This window comes from Scyliorhinus torazame, chromosome 17 (genome assembly GCF_047496885.1).
Source record: "Scyliorhinus torazame isolate Kashiwa2021f chromosome 17, sScyTor2.1, whole genome shotgun sequence".
Lineage (NCBI taxonomy): Eukaryota > Metazoa > Chordata > Chondrichthyes > Carcharhiniformes > Scyliorhinidae > Scyliorhinus > Scyliorhinus torazame.
The window spans coordinates 76,945,763-76,970,290 of NC_092723.1; positions in this window are offsets into that span (position 1 = coordinate 76,945,763).

Genomic DNA, 24,528 nt, shown 5'->3' on the forward strand with positions numbered 1-24,528 from the left:
TCCAAGATAGTGTCAGGGCTAGGTCCACAGGTTAGAGGGTAATGAACGAACCACAGTAACCAGTTTACAGATGTTGTTATTGTTAGTAATAAAACTGAGTTGTACCATCCGCAACCGTGTTGGTTCGTCTATGTAGCAGAGCACCCAACATGACATAGTACCAGGATTGGAACCCAGTAACTGTGAGACCTACCTACGCATCTTAAGGAATCCGCCATCCTGCGCCATGGACACCATCACCCGCCGCAGCCGCTCCATATCGCTGGAAACCTCGGCGTCAACTGGAAGCTGTTTAAACAGCGCTTCCAGTTCTTCCTAGAAGTCACAGAAAGGGAGAATACTTCGGACACCAGGAAAATCACCGTCCTCCTCTCCACGGCAGGGCAACACGCCATCCACTGGTGTTCACGGAAGGTGAGGACAAGACGAAGTACAAGACTGTCCTTCTAAAACTCGAGCAACACTTCAGCGTTGAGGTAAATGAGAGTTTTGAGAGCTACCTCTTCCAGCAGCGCGTTCAGGGTAAGGATGAGCGCTTTCAATCTTTCCTAACACACCTCCGTATCCTCGCGCAGTCCTGCGGTTACGAGGCCACCTCCGATTCCATGATTCGGGACCAGATTGTTTTTGGGGTCACCTCGGGCACCCTACGCCAGCAGCTCCTCAAAATTAAAAGCCTCACCCTAGCCACCGCCATCGAAGCCTGCGTCCTCCATGAAAACGCGACCAGCCGCTACTCCCAATTCCAGGGGGCCGAATCGGCAAGGCAGGGGTCCTACGAGGCCGAGCGGGTCCAGGCGATCGAGTTCCTCCCAGCCCGCGGCCCGGACGAGGGCGGCCATTTTGCGCGCTTTCCGTGGCCTCCCGCGCCGCTTGTACGCACCAAGCGAGACGTTGATGCAGAGGGACGTGACGTGCAGGCGCGCTCTACGCAGGACCGAACTGCGCATGCGCGATGGCGCAACAAACGCCATGACGTCACGACGTGTGGCAACTGTGCATCCGCACATTTAAAGCGGCAATGTCCGGCAAAGAACCGACAATGCCTCCGCTGTGGCAAGATGGGCCACTACACTGCCTGCTGTCGAGCAGCTCAACCTGCCAACACTCCCCAATTCCGACAGCCTCGCAGGGACGTGCGGACCATTCAGCCTCCGTACTCCGAGTCATACCCGGACGATATGAAAATGAAAATCGCTTATTGGCACAAGTAGGCTTCAATGAAGTTACTGTGAAAAGCCCCTAGTCGCCACATTCCGGCGCCTGTTCGGGGAGGCTGTTACGGGAATTGAACCGTGCTGCTGGCCTGCCTTGGTTTGCTTTTAAAGCCAGCGATTTAGCCCTGTGCTAAACAGCCCCTCATATACAGACTGGTGATACAGACGACCGGGAAGCCTTCCGCGTTGCGGTCATTGACAGGAACCGGATGTCTCCAAGCAGGACACCAGCCGATGCCAGTGAACAGTGTCAATCCGGGTGATGAATGGTGTGCCACCCTAACTGTCAACCGATCACCAACCACATTCCGTTTGGACACTGGTGCCTCCGCCAACCTAATAGCATGGTCAGCCTTCTACGCCTTGAAGGTCAGACCCCCAATTCGGCCATCCAGTTGTAAGATGGTCGACTACAACGGAAACGTTATCCCGGCCATGGGATCCTGCCAGCTCCAGGTGACACACAATACATACACGGCCACACTGGCCTTCAAGATTGTTGGATCATCGAAGGACTCCCTGCTAGGCGCACAGGCGTGCAAGGTTCTCCACCTCGTTCAGCGGGTACACGCTCTGTCTCCAGAAGGCACATCAGACTTCCCGGATGCAGAATTTAGGGCACAGCTCCACTCGCTCCTCGCCCACAACCAGGAGGCATTCGAGGGCATGGGCACACTGCCCTATACCTACAGAATACGGCTCAAACCGGATGCCACCTCGATCATTCACGCACCTCGCAGAGTTCCAGCACCAGTCAAAGACCACCTCAAGCAGCAGCTGCAGGATCTCCAGGACCAAGGGGTGCTATCCCGGGTCACGGAGCCCACGCCATGGGTCAGCTCCCGTCATGTGGCGCATCACACGTTGTAGAAGTTAAGAAGCCCTCTGGCGAACTCCGGATCTGCATCGGCCCGAAAGACCTGAACAACAACATCCTGAGGGAACACTACCCCATACCCAAACAGGAAGGGATCACGAGCGAAATGGCCCGGGCTAAAATTTTCACAAAGCTTGATGCCTCGAAGGGTTGTTGGCAGATCTAACTGGATCAGTCCAGCAGGAAGCTGTGCACCTTCAACACTCCTTTCGGCAGGTTCTGCTATAACAGAATGCCGTTTGGCATCATCTCGGCATCCGAGGTATTTCACAGAATCATGGAACAGATGATGGAGGGCATCGAAGGGGTGCGCGTCTATGTTGACGACGTCATCATCTGGTCCACCACACCACAGGAGCACATCAGTCGTCTCCAGCGTGTCTTTGTGCGGATACGGGAACACGGCCTGCGCCTCAACCGAGCCAAGTGTTCTTTCGGCCAAACTGAGCTAAAGTTTCTGGGGGACCACATATCCCGGTCAGGAGTGCGTCCGGATGCAGACAAGGTGAGCGCCATTACAGCCATGCCACAGCTGGCAGACAAGAAAGCAGTGCTACGCTTCCTAGGCATGGTCAACTTCCTGGGGAAGTTCATTCTCAACCTTGCCTCCCACACAACGGCTCTTCGCCACCTAGTAAAGAAGTCCACGGAGTTCCAGTGGCTGCCCGCACACCAGAAGGAATAGGAGGAGCTCAAAATTAAGCTCACCTCAGCCCCGGTATTAGCGTTCTTCGACACCTCTCGTGATACGAAGATCTCGACTGATGCCAGCCAGTCCGGCATTGGGGCGGTACTCCTACAGCGGGATGACACTGCATCATGGGCCCCGGTCGCCTCTGCCTCGCGGGCCATGACCCCCACAGAACAGCGCTATGCGCAGATCGAGGAGGAGTGCCTGGGTTTGGTAACCGGCATAGACAAGTTCCACGACTACGTGTATGGTCTCCCCCAGTTCACCGTGGAAACCGACCATCGCCCCCTGGTCAGCATCATACATAAGGACCTGAACGAGATGACTCCTCGCCTCCAACGCATCCTGCTCAAGCTCCGGAGGTACGACTTCCAACTGGTCTACACCCCGGGAAAGGACCTCATCATTCCGGATGCCCTATCCAGAGCAGTGAGCACACCGCCCGATTCGAAGGGGTTCGTCTGTCAGGTCGAAGCGCAGGTGGCCTTCACATTGGCAAATCTGCCAGCTGATGATTCAAGTCTGGCCCGTATTCGTCGGGAGACTGCGGCTGACCCCCTTCTACAACGTGTGATGCGCCACATGACGGGAGGGTGGCTCAAAGGACAGTGCCCACAATTCTACAATGTCCGGGACGACTTGGCCGTCATTGACGGTGTCCTCCTAAAGCTGGACCGGATTGTGATTCCACACAGCATGCACAAGCTGGTCCTCGACCAACTACACATCTGGGGGTTGAGAAGTGCAGACGGAGGGCCCGAGAAGCTGTATACTGGCCGGGCATCAGCGATGACATTGCCAATATGGTGCTCAACTGCCCCACCTGCCAAAGGTTTCAGCCGGCGCATCCCCCTGAGACGCTTCAGCCCCATGAATTGGTGACGTCCCCCTGGGCGAAGGTGGGTGTGGACCTTTTTCATGCACTTGGCAGGGACTACGTCATCATCATAGATTACTTTTCGAATTATCCAGAGGTCATACGCCTGCACGATTTGACATCGTCCGCTGTCATCAGGGCATGCAAAGACACCTTCGCTCGCCATGGCATTCCACTTACGGTCATGTCGGACAATGGGCCCTGTTTTTCAAGCAAAGAATGATCTTCTTTTGCTGCTTTGTATGGCTTCACACACGTGACGTCCAGCCCTCTGCATCCCCGGTCAAATGGCAAGGCGGAAAAGGGCGTTCACATCGTCAAGCGGCTCCTCTGCAAGGCTGCTGATGCCGGATCGGATTTCTGCTTAGTCCTGCTGGCCTATCGCTCGGCCCCACTAGCCACTGGCCTCTCACCAGCCCAGCTGTTGATGGGTCGCGCCCTCAGGACCACTGTGCCATCCATTCTGGTCCCTACACCCAACCATGCTCCAGTACTGCAAAGGATGCGACAGCAGCTGGTGGATCCTGACCCACCATTGAGGCGGTCAACCCGAATTCGTCGCCCACCTACTAGGCTGGACTTATGAGCCTGTTTGAACATTGGACTCACTGACGTATTATGCCACAATGTTAATATGTTTCTCTTTTTGTCGTTACAGGAGTTCGTTTTGATGCTTGATGTTTACACTTGTTTTGTTTATGGTACAACCTCGTTGCTATGTTGCACCTGACACCTTCCTATGTATATAGTTTAACCTCATGTACATGTTGTAGATATTGCACACACACATTCAGATGCACTCAGTACACATCTATATTTATTAACACATAGGCACATATTCTTGTAAAAAAGGGGGGATGTCATGATATTCAGATAAACATCATGGTGCAAACATACATACACACTGATGGACAGATCAACGGACCAATCAATACACACACAACATCACAGCCAAACACAGGCAAGAGCATACACACTATAAAACGGGGAACACTACACTTCCCGCCGATTCCAGCAGGAGACAGCTCAGGGCACAGAGCTCACAGCAAGCCACTCAGACATTCACCATGTGCTGAGTGCTTCTCCAAGATAATGTTAGGGCTAGGTCCACAGGTTAGAGGGTAATGACCGAACCACAGTAACTAGTTTACAGATGTTGTCATTGTTAGTAATAAAACTGAGTTGTACCATCCGCAACCGTGTTGGTTCGCCTGTGTAGCAGAACACCCAACACGACAACGCCCACACCTATCTTCCACCCCTTCAAAAAACCTGCTCATCCTGGCCACAGTCATATGTGCCCTGTGAACCATCTTAAACTGGATAAGGCTAAGCCTAGCGCACAACGAGGTCACATTCACCCTCCTCAGAGCCTCCTCCCATAGCCCAGCCTCCAACTCCCGACCAAACTCTTCCTCCCACTTGTGCTTCACTACTCCTATCTTGGCTCCCTCACAATCCATCAGCTTCTTGTAAATTTCCGACACCTTCCTCTCCCCTACCCCACTTTGGTTTTTGACACCACCTTGTCCTGTAGCACTTTCGGTGCGTGGGCATTCAGGTGGCGCGGGGGTGGGAGCAGCTACACAGCTGAATTTGGCTCGGTCGGTGGAACAGATGAAGAGAGATGTTAGGAGGTGGGATGTACACCCGCAGTCATTGGCGGGACGGGTGCAATCGGTGAAAATTTCCCGATTTTTATTCCTAAGGCTTTCTTTAGGAGGGTGAATGCGATGATTTCAAGGTTTGCTTGGGCTGGTAAAGCCCCGTGGATGAGGAAGCTGTTGCTGGAGCGGTTTTGTCTCCCAAACCTCATGAATTATTACTGGGCGGCGAACATAGCTATGGATAGGAAGTGGGTAGTGGTGGAGAGGTCGGTGTGGGAGCGGATGGGAGCACCCTCTTGCAGGGATACAAGTTTGGGGGCATTGTTTTTTTTTTATTAAATATTTTATTGAAAATTTTTGGTCAACCAACACAATACATTGTGCATCCTTTACACAATATTATAACAACACAAATAACAATGACCTATTTTATAAACAAAAAATGAATAAATAATAAATAACAAAAATGAAAACTAGCCCTAATTGGCAACTGCCTTGTCACAAGTAACGCTCTCCAAAAATATAATTTAACAGTCCAATATATAATTATCTGTAGCAACGGCCTATACATACTATACAGTATATATTAACAACCCTGAGAGTCCTTCTAGTTCCTCCTCCACCACCCCCCTCCCCCCCCCCCCTTCCCCCCCCCCCCCCTTCCCCCCCCCCCCCCGCCGATCCTGGGCTGCTGCTGATGCCTTCTTTTTCCCATTCCGTCTATCTTTCTGCGAGGTATTCGACGAACGGTTGCCACCGCCTGGTGAACCCTTGAGCCGACCCCCTTAGGACGAACTTAATCCGCTCTAGCTTTATAAACCCCGCCATGTCATTTATCCAGGTCTCCACCCCCGGGGGCTTGGCTTCTTTCCACATTAGCAATATCCTGCGCCGGGCTACTAGGGACGCAAAGGCCAAAACATCGGCCTCTCTCGCCTCCTGCACTCCCGGCTCTTGTGCAACCCCAAATATAGCCAACCCCCAGCTTGGTTCGACCCGGACTCCTACTACTTTTGAAAGCACCTTTGTCACCCCCATCCAAAACCCCTGTAGTGCCGGGCATGACCAAAACATATGGGTATGATTCGCTGGGCTTCTCGAGCACCTCGCACACCTATCCTCCACCCCAAAAAATTTACTGAGCCGTGCTCCAGTCATATGTGCCCTGTGTAATACCTTAAACTGAATCAGGCTTAGCCTGGCACACGAGGACGACAAGTTTACCCTGCTTAGGGCATCTGCCCACAGCCCCTCCTCGATCTCCTCCCCCAGCTCTTCTTCCCATTTCCCTTTTAGTTCATCTACCATAGTCTCCCCTTCGTCCCTCATTTCCCTATATATATCTGACACCTTACCATCCCCCACCCATGTCTTTGAGATCACTCTGTCCTGCACCTCTTGTGTCGGGAGCTGCGGGAATTCCCTCACCTGTTGCCTCGCAAAAGCCCTCAGTTGCATATACCTGAATGCATTCCCTTGGGGCAACCCATATTTCTCGGTCAGCGCTCCCAGACTCGCGAACTTCCCATCCACAAACAGATCTTTCAGTTTTGTTATTCCTGCTCTTTGCCACATTCCATATCCCCCATCCATTCCCCCCGGGGCAAACCTATGGTTGTTTCTTATCGGGGACCCCCCCAAGGCTCCAGTCTTTCCCCTATGCCGTCTCCACTGTCCCCAAACCTTCAGTGTAGCCACCACCACCGGGCTTGTGGTGTAGTTCCTCGGTGAGAACGGCAATGGGGCTGTCACCATAGCCTGTAGGCTAGTCCCCCTACAGGACGCCCTCTCTAATCTCTTCCACGCCGCTCCCTCCTCCTCTCCCATCCACTTACTCACCATTGAAATATTAGTGGCCCAATAATACTCACTTAGGCTCGGTAGTGCCAGCCCCCCCCCTATCCCTGCTACGCTGTAAGAATCCCTTCCTCACTCTCGGGGTCTTCCCGGCCCACACAAAACCCATGATGCTCTTTTCAATCCTTTTAAAAAAAGCCTTCGTGATCACCACCGGGAGGCACTGAAACACAAAGAGGCATCTCGGGAGGACCACCATCTTAACCGCCTACACCCTCCCTGCCATTGACAGGGATACCATATCCCATCTCTTGAAATCCTCCTCCATCTGTTCCACCAACCGCGTTAAATTTAACCTATGCAATGTGCCCCAATTCTTAGCTATCTGGATCCCCAGGTAACGAAAGTCCCTTGTTACCTTCCTCAACGGTAGGTCCTCTATTTCTCTACTCTGCTCCCCTGGATGCACCACAAACAACTCACTTTTCCCCATGTTCAATTTATACCCTGGAAAATCCCCAAACTCCCCAAGTATCCGCATTATTTCTGGCATCCCCTCCGCCGGGTCCGCCACGTATAGTAGCAAATCGTCCGCATACAAAGATACCCGGTGCTCTTCTCCTCCCCTAAGTACTCCCCTCCACTTCTTGGAACCCCTCAACGCTATCGCCAGGGGCTCAATCGCCAGTGCAAACAATAATGGGGACAGAGGGCATCCCTGCCTTGTCCCTCTATGGAGCCGAAAATATGCAGATCCCCGTCCATTCGTGACCACGCTCGCCACTGGGGCCCTATACAACAGCTGCACCCATCTAACATACCCCTCTCCAAAACCAAATCTCCTCAACACCTCCCACAAATAATCCCACTCCACTCTATCAAATGCTTTCTCGGCATCCATCGCCACTACTATCTCCGTTTCTCCCTCTGGTGGGGCCATCATCATTACCCCTAACAACCTCCGTATATTCGTGTTCAGCTGTCTCCCCTTCACAAACCCAGTTTGGTCCTTGTGGACCACCCCCGGGACACATTCCTCTATTCTCATTGCCATTACCTTGGCCAGGACCTTGGCATCTACATTTCGGAGGGAAATAGGTCTATAGGACCCGCATTGTAGCGGGTCCTTTTCCTTCTTTAAGAGAAGCGATATCGCTGCTTCAGACATAGTCGGGGGCAGTTGTCCCCTTTCCTTTGCCTCATTAAAGGTCCTCGTCAGTACCGGGGCGAGCAAGTCCACATATTTTCTATAGAATTCGACTGGGAATCCATCCGGTCCCGGGGCCTTTCCCGCCTGCATGCTCCTAATTCCTTTCACCACTTCTTCTACCTCGATCTGTGCTCCCAGTCCCACCCTTTCCTGCTCTTCCACCTTGGGAAATTCCAGCCGATCCAAGAAGCCCATCATTCTCTCCCTCCCATCCGGGGGTTGAGCTTCATATAATTTTTTATAAAATGTCTTGAACACTCCATTCACTCTCTCCGCTCCCCGCGCCATCTCTCCTTCCTCATCCCTCACTCCCCCTATTTCCCTCGCTGCTCCCCTTTTCCTCAATTGGTGTGCCAGCAACCTGCTCACCTTCTCCCCATATTCGTACTGTACACCCTGTGCCTTCCTCCATTGTGCCTCTGCAGTGCCTGTAGTCAGCAAGTCAAATTCTACATGTAGCCTTTGCCTTTCCCTGTACAGTCCCTCCTCCGGTGCTTCCGCATATTGTCTGTCCACCCTCAAAAGTTCTTGCAGCAACCGCTCCCGTTCCTTACTCTCCTGCTTCCCTTTATGTGCCCTTATTGATATCAGCTCCCCTCTAACCACCGCCTTCAACGCCTCCCAGATCACTCCCACCTGGACCTCCCCATTATCATTGAGTTCCAAGTACTTTTCAATGCACCCCCTCACCCTTAGACACACCCCCTCATCTGCCATTAGTCCCATGTCCATTCTCCAGGGTGGGCGCCCTCCTGTTTCCTCCCCTATCTCCAAGTCCACCCAGTGTGGAGCGTGATCCGAAATGGCTATAGCCGTATACTCCGTTCCCCTCAACTTCGGGATCAATGCCCTACCCAGCACAAAAAAGTCTATTCGTGAGTAGACTTTATGGACATAGGAGAAAAACGAGAACTCCTTACTCCTAGGTCTGCTAAATCTCCACGGGTCTACACCTCCCATCTGCTCCATAAAATCTTTAAGTACCTTGGCTGCTGCCGGCCTCCTTCCAGTCCTGGACTTCGACCTATCCAGCCCTGGTTCCAACACCGTATTAAAATCTCCCCCCATTATCAGCTTTCCCATCTCTAGGTCCGGAATGCGTCCTAGCATCCGCCTCATAAAATTGGCATCATCCCAGTTCGGGGCATATACGTTTACCAAAACCACCGTCTCCCCCTGTAGTTTGCCACTCACCATCACGTATCTGCCCCCGTTATCCGCCACTATAGTCTTTGCCTCGAACATTACCCGCTTCCCCACTAATATAGCCACCCCCCTGTTTTTCGCATCTAGCCCCGAATGGAACACCTGCCCCACCCATCCTTTGCGTAGCCTAACCTGGTCTATCAGTTTCGGGTGAGTTTCCTGTAACATAACCACATCTGCCTTAAGTTTCTTAAGGTGTGCGAGTACCCATGCCCTCTTTATCGGCCCGTTCAGCCCTCTCACGTTCCACGTGATCAGCCGAGTTGGGGGGCTTCCTACCCCCCCCCCTTGTCGATTAGCCATCACCTTTTTCCAGCTCCTCACCCGGTTCCCACGCAGCTGTATCTCCCCCAGGCGGTGCCCCCCCGCCCATCCTCTCCCATACCAGCTCCCCCCTCTCCCCAGCAGCAGCAACCCAGTAATTCCCCCCTCCAACCCCCCCCGCTAGATCCCCCGCTAGCGTAATTACTCCCCCCATGTTGCTCCCAGAAGTCAGCAAACTCTGGCTGACCTCGGCTTCCCCCCGTGACCTCGGCTCGCACCGTGCGACGCCCCCTCCTTCCTGCTTCTCTATTCCCGCCATGATTATCATAGCGCGGGAACCAAGCCCGTGCTTCTCCCTTGGCCCCGCCCCCAATGGCCAACGCCCCATCTCCTCCACCTCCCCTCCTCCCCCCATCACCACCTGTGGGAGAGAGAAAAGTTACCACATCGCAGGATTAGTACATAAAACCCCTCTTTGCCCCCCACATTCGCCCCACCACTTTGTTCGAACGTTCTTTTTAATAACCCGCTCATTCCAGTTTTTCTTCCACAATAAAAGTCCACGCTTCATCCGCCGTCTCAAAGTAGTGGTGCCTCCCTCGATATGTGACCCACAGTCTTGCCGGTTGCAGCATTCCAAATTTTATCTTCTTTTTATGAAGCACCGCCTTGGCCCGATTAAAGCTCGCCCTCCTTCTCGCCACCTCCGCACTCCAGTCTTGATAAACGCGGATCACCGCGTTCTCCCATTTACTGCTCCGAGTTTTCTTCGCCCATCTAAGGACCATTTCTCTATCCTTAAAACGGAGGAATCTCACCACTATGGCTCTGGGAATTTCTCCTGCTCTCGGTCCTCGCGCCATCACTCGGTATGCTCCCTCCACCTCCAACGGACCCGCCGGGGCCTCCGCTCCCATTAACGAGTGCAGCATCGTGCTCACATATGCCCCGACGTCCGCTCCCTCCACACCTTCAGGAAGACCAAGAATCCTCAGGTTGTTCCTCCTTGCGTTGTTTTCCAGTGCCTCCAACCTTTCCACACATCGTTTCTGATGTGCCTCCTGCATCTCCGTCTTCACCACCAGGCCCTGTATATCGTCCTCATTCTCGGCTGCCTTTGCCTTCACGACCCGAAGCTCCCGCTCCTGGGTCTTTTGTTCCTCCTTTAGCCCTTCGATCACCTGTAGTATCGGGGCCAACAGCTCTTTCTTCATTTCCTTTTTGATCTCTTCCACACAGCATTTCAAGAACTCTTGTTGTTCAGGGCCCCATGTTAAACTGCCACCTTCCGACGCCATCTTGGTTTTTGCTTGCCTTCCTTGCCGCTGTTCTAAAGGATCCACTGCAATCTGGCCACTCTCTCCTCCTTTTTCCATCCGTATCCAGGGGGGATTCCCTTCTGGTTTACCGCACAGTGCTTTTAGCCGTCAAAATTGCCGTTGGGGCTCCTATCAAGAGCCCAAAAGTCCGTTTCACAGGGAGCTGCCGAAACGTGCGACTCAGCTGGTCATCGCCGCACCCGGAAGTCCCGTTTGGGGGCATTGTTGACGGCGCCTCTGCCGTTCTCGCCGGCCAGGTACTGCAGAAGTCTGGTGGTGGTGACAGCCCTGAGCGTTGCCATCACCACCGGACGTATGGAGTACCTGGCCGGCGAGAACGGCAGGTGAGGAAAGGATAGTACCTGCTTCCGAACAAAGTCCCTCACCTGCAAATACCGGAACCCATTCCCAATGGGCAGTTCAAATTCTTCCTCCAAATCCTCCAAGCTCGGAAAGCCGCTGTCAATGAACAGATCCCCAAACCGCTCAATCCCCGCCCGATGCCACCCCCGAAACACCCCATCCAGGCGCGCCCCCCCCCCCCCCCCCCCCCGGAACAAACCAGTGATTTCCACAAATCGGTGCCCAAACCGAGGTCCCTCCAGCCTCAGGTGATGCCACCACTGCCCGCACACCCTCAGGGCTGCACCGGACTTATGGAGAACCTGGCCGACGAGAACGGCAGAGGCGCCGTCAACAATGCCCCCAAACGGGACTTCCGGGTGCGGCGATGACCAGCTAAGTCGCACGTTTCGGCAGCTCCCGGTGGAACGGACTTTTGGGCTCTTAATAGGAGCCCCAACGGCAATTTTAACGGCTAAAAACACTGTGCGGTAAACCAGAAGGGAATCCCCCCTGGACACGGATGGAAAAAGGAGAGGAAAGTGCGGTGGATCCTTTAGGGCAGCGGCATGGAAGGCAAGCACAAACCAAGATGGCGTCGGAAGGTGGCAGTTTAATATGGGGCCCTGAACAACACGAGTTCTTGAAGCGCTGCGTGGAAGAACTTAAAAAGGAGATGAAGAAGGAGCTGTTGGCCCCGATATTACAGGCGATTGAAGGGCTAAAGGATGAGCAAAAGACCCAGGAGCAGGAGCTTCGGGTCGTGAAGGCAAAGGCTGCCGAGAACGAGGACGATATACAAGGCCTGGTGGTGAAGATGGAGATGCACGAGGCACACCATAAAAGGTGTGTGGAAAGGCTGGAGGTGCTGGAGAATAATGCGAGGAGGAAGAATTTAAGGATTCTTGGTCTTCCCGAGGGTGCAGAGGGGGCGGACGTCGGGGCATATGTGAGCACCATGCTGCACTCGTTAATGGGATCGGAGGCCCCGACGGGTCCGTTGGAGGTGGAGGGAGCCTATCGAGTTATGGCGCGAAGACCGAGGGCTGGAGAAATTCCCCGAGCCATAGTGGTGAGATTTCTCCGATATAAGGACAGAGAGATGGTCCTCAGATGGGCAAAGAAAACTCGGAGCAGTAGGTGGGAGAACGCGGTGATCCGCGTATATCAAGATTGGAGTGCGGAGGTGGCGAGAAGGAGGGCGAGCTTTAATCGGGCCAAGGCGGTGCTTCATAAAAGGAAGGTCAAATTTGGAATTCTGCAGCCGGCAAGACTGTGGGTCACACATCAAGGGAAACACTACTACTTTGAAACGGCAGATGAGGCATGGACATTTATTGTCGAAGAGAAATTGGAATAAGTGGGTTGTAAAAAAGAACGTTTGAGACAAAGTGGTGGGGCGAATATGGGGGGGCGAAGAGGGGGGAAAAGGGGGGAGAGATGATTTTTAAGTTGTTAATCCTGCGACCTGTAACTTTTCTCTCTTCCCCATGTTATGGGGGAGGGAGGGAGGGAGGTGGAGGAGCTGGGGGTGTCGGCCATTGGGGGCGGGGCCAAAAGGGAAGTGCGGGCTTTGTTCCCGCGCTATGATAATTATGGCGGGAACAGGGAAGCAGGAAGGAGGGGGCGTCGCACAGTGCGAGCCGAGGTCACGGGGGGAAGCCGAGGTCGGCCAGAGTTTGCTGACTTCTGGGAGCAACATGGGGGGTGCAATTACGCTAGTGAGGGATCTAGCGGAGGGGGTGGGGGGGGTTAACTGGGTTGCTGCTGCTGGGGAGAAGGGGGAGCTGGTATGGGGTGGGGTGGGCGGGGCGGGGTAGCGCCGCCTGGGGGGGACACAGCTACGTGGGAACCGGGTGAGGAGCTGGATTAAAAAAGGGGATGGCTAGTCGACAAGGGGGGGGGGGGGTAAAGAGCCCCCCAACCCGGCTGATCACGTGGAATGTGAGAGGGCTGAACGGGCCGATAAAGAGGGCACGGGTACTCGCACACCTAAAGAAACTTAAGGCAGATGTGGTTATGCTGCAGGAGACGCATTTGAAACTGATAGACCAGGTCAGACTACGCAAAGGATGGGTGGGGCAGGTGTTTCATTCGGGGCTAGATGCAAAAAACAGGGGGGTGGCTATATTAGTGGGGAAGCGGGTAATGTTTGAGGCAAAGACCATAGTGGCGGATAGTGGGGGCAGATACGTGATGGTGAGTGGCAAATTACAAGGGGAGGCGGTGGTCTTAGTGAACGTATATGCCCCGAACTGGGATGATGCCAACTTTATGAGGCGCATGCTAGGACGTATCCCGGACCTAGAGGCGGGGAAGCTGGTAATGGGTGGAGATTTTAACACGGTGCTGGAACCAGGGCTGGACAGATCGAGGTCCAGGACCGGAAGGAGGCCGGCAGCAGCTAGGGTGCTTAAGGACTTTATGGAGCAGATGGGAGGAGTAGACCCCTGGAGATTTAATAGACCTAGGAGCAAGGAGTTTTCGTTTTTCTCCTATGTCCACAAAGTTTATTCACGGATAGACTTTTTTGTTTTGGGAAGGGCGCTGATCCCGAAGGTGACGGGGACGGAATATACGGCTATAGCTATTTCGGATCACGCTCCACATTGGGTGGACTTGGAGATAGGGGAGGAAAAAGAACAGCGTCCACCCTGGAGAATGGACATGGGACTATTGGCGGACGAGGGGGTGTGCTTAAGGGTGAGGGGGTGTATTGAAAGGTACTTGGAACTCAATGATAATGGGGAGGTCCAGGTGGGAGTGGTCTGGGAGGCGCTGAAGGCAGTGGTTAGAGGGGAGCTGATATCAATCAGGGCACATAAAGGAAAGCAGGAGGGTAGGGAACGGGAGCGGTTGCTGAAAGAACTTCTGAGGGTGGACAGGCAATATGCGGAGGCACCGGAGGAGGGACTGTACAGGGAAAGGCAAAGGCTACATGTAGAATTTGATTTGCTGACTACGGGTAATGCGGAGGCACAGTGGAGGAAGGCACAGGGTGTACAGTACGAATATGGGGAGAAGGCGAGCAGGTTGCTGGCCCACCAACTGAGGAAAAGGGGAGCAGCGAGGGAGATAGGTGGAGTGAGAGATGAGGAGGGAGAGATGGAGCGGGGAGCGGAGAGGGTGAATGGAGTGTTCAAGGCATTCTATGAAAGATTTAATGAAGCTCAGCCCCCGGATGGGGAGGAGAGAATTATGTGTTTTCTGGACCAGCTGGAATTTCCTAAGGTGGAGGAGCAGGAGAGGGTGGGACTGGGAGCACAGATTGAAACGGAGGAAGTAGTGAAAGGAATTCGGAGCATGCAGGCGGGGAAGGCCCCAGGAACAGACGGATTCCCAGTTGAATTTTATAGGAAATATGTGGACTTGCTGGCCCCGCTACTGATGAGATCCTTTAATGAGGCGAGGGAAAGGGGGCAGCTGCCCCCGACTATGTCAGAGGCAACGATATCGCTCCTCCTAAAGAAGGAAAAAGACCCGCTGCAATTCGGATCCTATAGGCCTATTTCCCTCCTGAACGTGGACGCTAAGATTCTGGCCAAAGTAATGGCAATGAGGATAGAGGATTGTGTCCCGGGGGTGGTCCATGAGGACCAAACTGGGTTTGTGAAGGGGAGACAGCTGAATACGAATATACGGAGGCTGCTAGGGGTAATGATGATGCCCCCACCAGAGGGGGAAGCGGATATAGTGGTGGCGATGGATGCCGAGAAAGCATTTGATAGAGTGGAGTGGGATTATTTGTGGGAGGTGCTGAGGAGATTTGGCTTTGGAGATGGGTATATAAGATGGGTACAGCTGCTGTATAGGGCCCCGATGGCGAGCATGGTCACGAATGGACGGGGGTCTGAATATTTTCGGCTCCATAGAGGGACGAGGCAGGGATGTCCTCTGTCCCCATTATTGTTTGCACTGGCGATTGAGCCCCTGGCAATAGCATTGAGGGGTTCCAGGAAGTGGAGGGGAGTACTCAGGGGAGGAGAAGAACACCGGGTATCTCTGTATGCGGATGATTTGTTGTTATATGTGGCACACCCGGCGGAGGGGATGCCAGAGATAATGCGGATACTTGGGGAGTTTGGAGATTTCTCAGGGTATAAATTGAACATGGGGAAAAGTGAGTTGTTTGTGGTGCATCCAGGGGAGCAGAGCAGAGAAATAGAGGACTTACCGTTGAGGAAGGTAACAAGGGACTTTCGGTACTTGGGGATCCAGATAGCCAAGAATTGGGGTACATTGCATAGGCTAAATTTAACGCGGTTGGTGGAACAGATGGAGGAGGACTTTAAGAGATGGGACATGGTGTCCCTGTCACTGGCAGGGAGGGTGCAGGCGGTTAAAATGGTGGTCCTCCCGAGATTCCTTTTTGTGTTTTAGTGCCTCCCGGTGGTGGTCACGAAGGCTTTTTTCAAAAGAATTGAGAAGAGTATTATGAGTTTTGTGTGGGCCGGGAAGACCACGAGAGTGAGGAGGGGATTTTTGCAGCGTAGTAGGGACAGGGGGGGGCTGGCACTACCGAGCCTCAGTGAGTACTACTGGGCCGCCAATATCTCAATGGTGTGTAAGTGGATGGGAGAAGAGGAGGGAGCGGCGTGGAAGAGATTGGAGAGGGCGTCCTGCAGGGGGACTAGCCTACAAGCTATGGTGACGGCGCCGTTGCCGTTCTCACCGAAGAAATACACCACAAGCCCGGTGGTGGTGGCTACACTGAAAATCTGGGGGCAGTGGAGACGGCACAGGGGAAAGACGGGAGCCTCGGTGCGGTCCCCGATAAGAAATAACCATAGGTTTGTTCCGGGGAGAATGGATGGGGGATTTGGAGCATGGCAAAGAGCAGGGGTAACACAATTGAGAGATTTGTTCGTAGATGAGACGTTTGCGAGTCTGGGAGCGCTGACGGAAAAATATGGGTTGCCCCAAGGGAATGCATTTCAGTATATGCAACTGAGGGCTTTTGCGGGGCGGCAGATGAGGGAATTCCCGCAGCTCCCGACGCAGGAGGTGCAGGACAGAGTGATCTCAGAGACATGGGTGGGGGACGGTAAGGTGTCAGACATATATAGGGAAATGAGGGACGAGGGGGAGATCATGGTAGATGAGCTGAAAGGGAAATGGGAAGAAGAGCTGGGGGAGGAGATTGAGGAGGGGCTGTGGGCTGATGCCCTAAGTAGGGTAAACGCATCATCCTCGTGTGCCAGGCTAAGCCTGATACAATTTAAGGTGTTACACAGGGCGCATATGACTGGAGCACGGCTCAGTAAATTTTTTGGAGTAGAGGATAGGTGTGCGAGATGCTCGAGAAGCCCAGCGAATCATACCCACATGTTCTGGTCATGCCCGGCACTACAGGGGTTTTGGGTGGGGGTGGCAAAGGTGCTTTTGAAGGTGGTGGGGGTCCAGGTCGAACCAAGCTGGGGGTTGGCTATATTCGGGGTTGCAGAAGAGCCGGGAGTGCAGGAGGCGAGAGAGGCTGATGTTTTGGCCTTTGCGTCCCTCGTAACCCGGCGCAGGATATTGTTAATGTGGAAGGAAGCCAAGCCCCCGGGTGTGGAGACCTGGATAAAGGACATGGCAGGGTTTATAAAGTTGGAACGGATTAAGTTCGTTCTAAGGGGGTCGGCTCAAGGGTTCACCAGGCAGTGGCAACCGTTCGTCGAATACCTCACAGAAAGATAGAGGGAATAGAAAAGAAGAAGACAGCAGCAGCAACCCAGGGGGGGGGGGGGGGGGGGGGGTGGGGGGAAGAATCAGAAGGACTCTCAGGGATGTTATTGTATATGTATAGGTAGTTGGTATATATAATTGTATATTGGATTGTTGGATTGTATTTTTGGAGAGTATTTATCTTGGACAAGGCAGTTGCCATTTAGTTTTATTTTTGATTTTGTTCATATATTATTTATTTACTTTTTAAAACTGGCCATTGTTATTTATATTGTTTTATTGCTGTGTAAAGGAAACGCTATGTGCTGTTATGTTTGGCCAAAAAATCTTGAATAAAATATATTGTTTAAAAAAAACAATGCCCCCAAAAGGCAGCACGGTGGCGCAGTGGTAGCACTGCAGTCTCACGGCACCGAGGTCCCAGGTTCGATCCCGGCTCTGGGTCACTGTCCGTGTGGAGTTTGCACATTCTCCCCATGTTTCCGTGGGTTTTGCCCCCACAACCCAATGATGTGCAAGGTAGGTGGATTGAACATGCTAAATTGCCCCTTAATCGGAAAAAATGAATTGGGTACTCTAAATTTATGGAAAAAAAAACAATGCCCCCAAACTTGTATCCCTGCAAGAGGGTGCTCCCATCCGCTCCCACACCGACCTCCCCCCCACTACCTACTTCCTATCCATAGCTATGTTCGCCACCCAGTAATAATTCATGAAGTTCGGGAGAGCCAATACCGCTCCAGCAACAGCTGGTTTAGCACGCTGGGCTAAATCGCTGGCTTTTAACGCAGACCAAGGCAGGCCAGCAGCACGGTTCGATTCCCGTACCAGTCTCCCCGAACAGGCGCCGGAATGTGGCGACTAGGGGCTTTTCACAGTAACTTCATTGAAGCGTCTTGTGACAATAAGCGATTTTCGTTTTCATTTCTTCATCCGCGGGGCTTTACCAGCCCAAGCAAACGCTGAAATCATCGCATTCACCCTCCTAAAGAAAGCCTTAGGAATAAAAATCGGGAGATTCTGGAACACAAACAAGAACCTCGGGAGGACTGTCATTTTCACCGATTGCACCCGTCCCGCCAATGACTGCGGGTGTACATCCCACCTCTGAACATCTCTCTTCATCTGTTCCACCAACCAAGCCAAATTCAGCTGTGTAGCTGCTCCCACCCCCGCGCCACCTGAATGCCCACGCACCGAAAGTTCCCCCCCACCACCCGAAACGGCAACGCCTCCAGCCTCTTCTCCTGCCCCTTTGCTTGGATCGGAACCCCGCCCCCCCCTCCCCCCCCCCCCCCGGCTGTTATCCATATTCAATTTATACCCGGAGAACCGGCCAAATTCCTCCAAACTCCTCATAATCCCCCAATACCTTCCAACTGGTCCAAAATATACAGCAGCACGTCATCCGCCTACAGCGGGACCTTATGCTCCACCCTCCTGTATAACCTCTGCCATTCCCTTGACGCTCTCAGCGCCATTGCCAGCAGCTTTATCACCAAGGCAAAGAGCAATGGGGAGAGTGGACATCCCTGCCTCGTCCCCTGATGCAGCCGGAAATATTCCGAGCTCACCTGGTTTGTCTGCACACTCACCACCGGTGCCTGGTACAGCAACCGGACCCAGTCTACAAACCCCTGTCCAAACCCAAACCGTCCCAGCACCTCCCACAAATAGTCCCACTCCACCTGATCAAAGGCCTTCTCCGCATCCATGACGACCACCACCTCCACACTTCATCCCTCCGAGGGCATCATTACATTCAGTAACCTCCTGATGTTGGCCGACAGATGTTGGCCGACAAATGCCTCCCCTTAACGAACCCCATCTGGTCCTCCCCATCACCCCCGGCACACAGTCCTCAAGACCCTCCACCACCACCTCCACCAGCCCAATGGGGGCTCCCAATCCCTCCACTAGGTCCTCCTCCACCCTTGGGAACTACAACCCCTCCAAAAATCTCCTCATTCCCTCCACCCCAGCTGGGGCTCCGACTCATACAGCCTCCTATAAAAATCCCCAGACACACCATTCACCCCCACCAGATCCAGGAATGTGCCCCCCCGCCCCCGCCATCCTTCACTTTTCCAATCTCCCTCGCTGCCTCCTGCTTCCTCAGTTGATGTGCCAACATCCTACTTGCCTTTTATCCATATTCATAGACCGGCTCCTTCGCCCTCCTTAACTGCCCTACCACCTTACATGTGGATAATAAATGAAACTCCATCTGCAGTTTCTGCCGCTCCCTCAACAGCCCTACCTCTGGAGCCTCTGAATACTGATGTGTTACGTAAGTTGGTTCAACGTTGACTGCAACTGGATGCAGTGAAACTAGAAACAGGCTTCTGACACTGGAGATGGTCCAACACTGTTTTATTTAACTTCCTGATTGCTGTACGATGCTGTCTGATGTGAGTTGACACTCTATCAATCTAACTGGTAACCTCCTACCTCCTACTGGCTTGACCAGACTAACTCTCTACCTCATGGTGATAGTGCTCACTGGCTTGTGCAGTCTTACTATCTCAGTAGCTGTGTCCTGTAGAGAGAGGGAGAGTCTTAATGCCCTGTGTGCTTTATAGTGGTGGTGTCCTGTCTGGTGATTGGTTGTTATGTGCCATGTGTGTTCATTGGTTATCCGGTGTGTCAATCACTGCCTGTCTGCATCTCACTATATACATGGGTGGATATTATGACATCTCTCTTTTTTTAAGTAAATTTTGGAACGTGGCGATATATATACATGCATGAATATATACAAGTGGTGAGTGAATGAACATATATACATGGGAAGGTGTCTAGAGCAAACTGAACAAAATTTACAAGATTTAAGTCTATAGATTCAGTCTTTGTGGCGGGCGACGAATTCTTGTCGATCGCCTCAGAGGTGGAGGAGAGGACGCCGGCACTTGGACAGGCGGGATTGCTGCCTTGTCGGTGGCCTCATGGAGAGGCAGGATTGCTGCCAGATCGGTGGCCTCGTGTTGCGAGATGTCCGGAGGAGGCATGATGACATGCGGAGAAGTGCGGCCAGGCGGTGGGCAGGGAACTTTTCGTAGCACCCTCCTACTGCGCCGTAGAATGGAGCCATCAGCCATTTGGACCACGAAGGACCTGGGGGCAGCCTGCCTGACGACAATAGCTGGGGCTGACCAACCTCCCTCAGGCAACTGGACGCGAACCACATCGTCTGGAGCCAGCGCAGGTAGATCCTTGGCATGAGCATTATACGTGATCTTCTGCTGGTCCCTGGATCGCTGCACTTTCTGCAGCACCGTGAGGCAGTCAAGGTCTGGAACATGGATGGCTGGAACAGTCGTCCTCAGGTTGCAGTTCATGAGCAGCTGCACCGGAGACAAACCAGTCGACAGAGGGGTTGCCCTGCATGCCAATAGCGCCAGGTTGAAGTCCGAGGCTGAGTCTGCAGCCTTGCACAGCAACTGCTTGACAATATGGACCCCTTTTTCGGCCTTCCCGTTTGATTGCGGGTAATGGGGACTGGATGTGATGTGACTGAAGTGGTAGGATCGTGCAAAGTCAGACCACTCTTGGCTGTAGAAACATGGGCCGTTGTCACTCATTACTGTGAGTGGTATGCCATGCCTGGCAAACGTCTCTTTGCAGGCTTTAATCACTGACTTGGACGTGAGGTCCGACAGTTTCACCACTTCCGGGTAGCTGGAGAAGTAGTCGACCAAGAGCACGTAATCACGCCCATTTGCGTGAAAGAGGTCTGTCCCCACCTTGGACCACGGAGAAGTCACGATCTCGTGTTGTTGCAGTGTTTCCTTGGGCTTAGCTGGTTGAAACTTCTGGCATGTTGTGCAGTTGAGGACCGTGTTGGCAATGTCCTGTCTCATGCCAGGCCAGTAAACTGCCTGCCGAGCACTGCGTCGACATTTTTCGACCCCGAGGTGACCCTCATGGATCTGTCTGAGCACCATGGCTTGCATGCTTTGGGGAATGACCATTCTATCTAGTTTAAGGAGGATCCCCTCGACAACCGTTAACTCATCCTTAACGTTGAAGAACTGGGCGCACTGCCCTTTTGCCAGCCATGGGCAAGGTGTTGCATCACGCACTGCAGTAGAGGATCTCTGGCAGTTTCTTCGCGTATCTGGACAACTCGTTCATCAGTGGCTGGGAGGTTGCTGGGACACAACTGTACCTGTGCCTCGATGTGGCGAATGAAGTCGCCCGGTTCACACGGCATGGTGATGGATCGGGATAGGGCATCCGCGACGATCAGCTCCTTGCCCGGTGAATAGACGAGTTCAAAGTCATATCGGCGGAGCAGAAGAAGAATTCGCTACAGCCGAGGTGTCATGTCATTTAAATCCTTCTGGATTATGTGGACTAAAGGCCCGTGGTCTGTTTCCACCGTGAACTTCGACAGACCGTATACGTAATCGTGGAATTTAACGATTCCTGTTAGGAGACCCAGGCACTCCTTTTTGATCTGGGCAGACCAATGTTCGGTCGGAGTCATGGCCCTGGAGGCATATGCCACTGGAGCCCAGAAGAGGAATCGTCTCGCTGGAGGAGCACCGCCCCAATGCCGTCCTGGCTTGCGTCTGTAGATATTTTGGTATCCTTGGTTGGGTCAAAGAACGCCAGTACTGGGGGTGTGGTGAGCTTCACCTTCAGCTCAAGCCACTCCCTTGATGTGCGGGAAGCCACTGGAACACTGTCGACTTTTTAACGAGATGCCGGAGGGCCATGGTGTGGGATGCCATGTTGGGAATGAATGTTCCGAGAAAATTTACCATCCCGAGGAAGCGGAGGACCGCCTTTTTGTCCTCTGTTGTCTTCATGGCATTGATTGCCAGCACCTTGTTGGCGCCAGGTTGCACACCCTGCTGTGAAATGTGGTCACCTAAAAACCTGATAGCGGACCGCCCAAATGAGCATTTGGCCCTGTTGAGCTGGAGGCCATTTTCATGAATCCTCTGGAAAACCTGTTTGAGGCGAGCAATGTGATCCTCGGGTGTCGTGGACCAGATGATCATGTTGTCCACATAGACTCGCAGCACCTCGATGCCCTCCATCATTTGCTCCATTATGCGATGAAATACTTCGGAAGCTGATATGATACCAAAATGCATGCGGTTGTAGCAATACCTGCCGAACGGAGTGTTAAAAGTGCACAGCTTCCGACTGGACTCGTCCAGCTGAATTTGCCAGAAGCCAAGGGAGGCGTCCAGCTTGGTAAAGAATTTGGCGTGAGCCATCTCACAGGTCAATTCTTCACGCTTCGGGATCGGGTAAAGCTCTTGCATGATATTGCGATTTAGGTCCTTGGGATCAATGCGAATGCGGAGTTCGCGAGAGGGTTTCTTGATGCAGACCATGGAGCTGACCCAGTCTGTGGGTTCTGTGATCTTTGAGATGATGCCCTGGTTTGGAGCTCTCGTAACTGGGTTTTCTGAGGAGCCGGCACCCGGTGTGGTGCATGGATGACTGGGGTGGCATTCAGCTTGAGCAATATCTTGTAGCGATATGGGAGCGTGCCCATCCCATCAAACACACTGTGGTATTGTGTGAGAATGTCGTCTATCTCAGCCTGGAGATTCACATTGGGCGAGGCCGTCGCCGGTATGAGGACGTGGCATGAACTCGCTGTACCAGATTTAGGAGTTTGCATTGCCAAGCACCGAGCAGGGATGCCTTGTCAGGCCGGGCGATCTCGAATCTCAACGTCGCCTTGATTGCCTTGTGAGAGACACCTCGCTGACACGACCCACTGGCAGCTATGGCATTACCATTGTAGTCGAGGATCTGGCAGGCTGGTGGAAGAATGCTAGGTAGGTGTCGGATGCTGTCGAGGTCCGACTGTGATATGAGGTTCGCAGACGCGCCAGTGTCCAATTTAAATCGGATGCGAGACTGGTTGACCGTGATGACGGCACACCACTCGTCGTCAGGATCCACACTGAGGATCGAAAGGCGGTTGGCAGGCACGGTAGAGACCAACTCGCGTGTGGTGATGATGCCCATCCGATATGGAGACTCGAGGCAGTCAGCATCGGGGTCCGTTGGGCTGTCTGGATCAGAATCCTGCATGCCTTGTTGTACGCAGCGGACACGTCTGCGCTGCAGCTGGGATCGCTGGCTGTTGTTCGGCGGACCTGCAGAAGGCCGGATAGTGGCCAGGCTTTCCACACTGTAGACATCGCCTGCCTTTGGCTGGACATTGCCGCTTTAAATGGGCGGAGCCACAATTCGGACACGTCACGACGCTGACGTCAGCACGTTCTCTGCGCCATCGCGCATGCACAGTGCGGTAGGCCGATGTTCGCGCATGCGCCACAGGGTCTTCGGCCTCATCGTCCACCCGGGTCGTGGCGCGCATGCGTAGGAACCCGAGAAAAGCGCGCAAAGCGGCCACTCTCCTCGATGCTCAGGCCTTGCATTTTCGCTATGGCCTGCACCCTTTCTGCCTCGTGGGAGGCCAGTTTTGCAGTTTCTGCCGCCCTGATGCGGGAGTAGCGATTTCTGGCATGCTCATGGACAACGCACGTTTCGATGGCGACGGAGAGGGTCAACTGTTTGATTTTGAGGAGCTGCTCCCACAGGGAGTCGGACTGGACCCCGAAAACGATCGGATCCCGGATCATGGAATCAGTCGTCGAGTCATAATTACATGATTGCGCTAGGATGCGGAGATGGGTCAAGAAGGACTGAAAAGGTTCAGCCTTACCCTGAAGCCTCTGTTGGAAGATGTACCGTTCAAAGCTCTCATTCACCTCAATGTCGCAGTGGCTGTCGAATTTCAGCAGAACTGTCTTGAACTTTGTCTTGTCTTCGCCATCGGCAAACGTAAGCGAGTTATAGATGTGGATGGCGTGATCCCCCGCAGTCGAAAGGAACAGCGCGATCTTTCTGGCATCCGATGCTGCCTCGAGGTCGGAGGCCTCGATGTACAGGATGAACTTCTGTTTGAAGACTTTCCAGTTGGCGCCGAGGTTGCCGGAGATCCGGAGTTGCGAAGGAGGCTGGCTCCTTTCCATGCCGCTGGATGGCTGCTTGCTGGTCGTTGCAGATGCACTCGAGGTATGTTTGTTAGGATTAATAGCACTCTGGTACCATGATGTGTTAAGTAAGTTGGTTCAACGTTGACTGCAACTGGATGCAGTGAAACTAGAAACAGGCTTCTGACACAGGAGATGGTCCAACACTGTTTTATTGAACTCCCTGATTGCTGTACATAGTCTGCTGTGAGTTGACACTCTGTCAATCTAACTGATAACCTCCTACTGGCTTGACCAGACTAACTCTCTACCTCATGGTGATAGTGCTCACTGGCTGTGCACTCTTACTATCTCAGTAGCTGTGTCCTGTAGAGAGAGGGAGAGTCTTAATGCCCTGTGTGCTTTATAGTGGTGGTGTCCTTTCTGGTGATTGGTTGTTATGTGTCGTGTGTGTTCATTGGTTATCCTGTGTGTCAATCACTG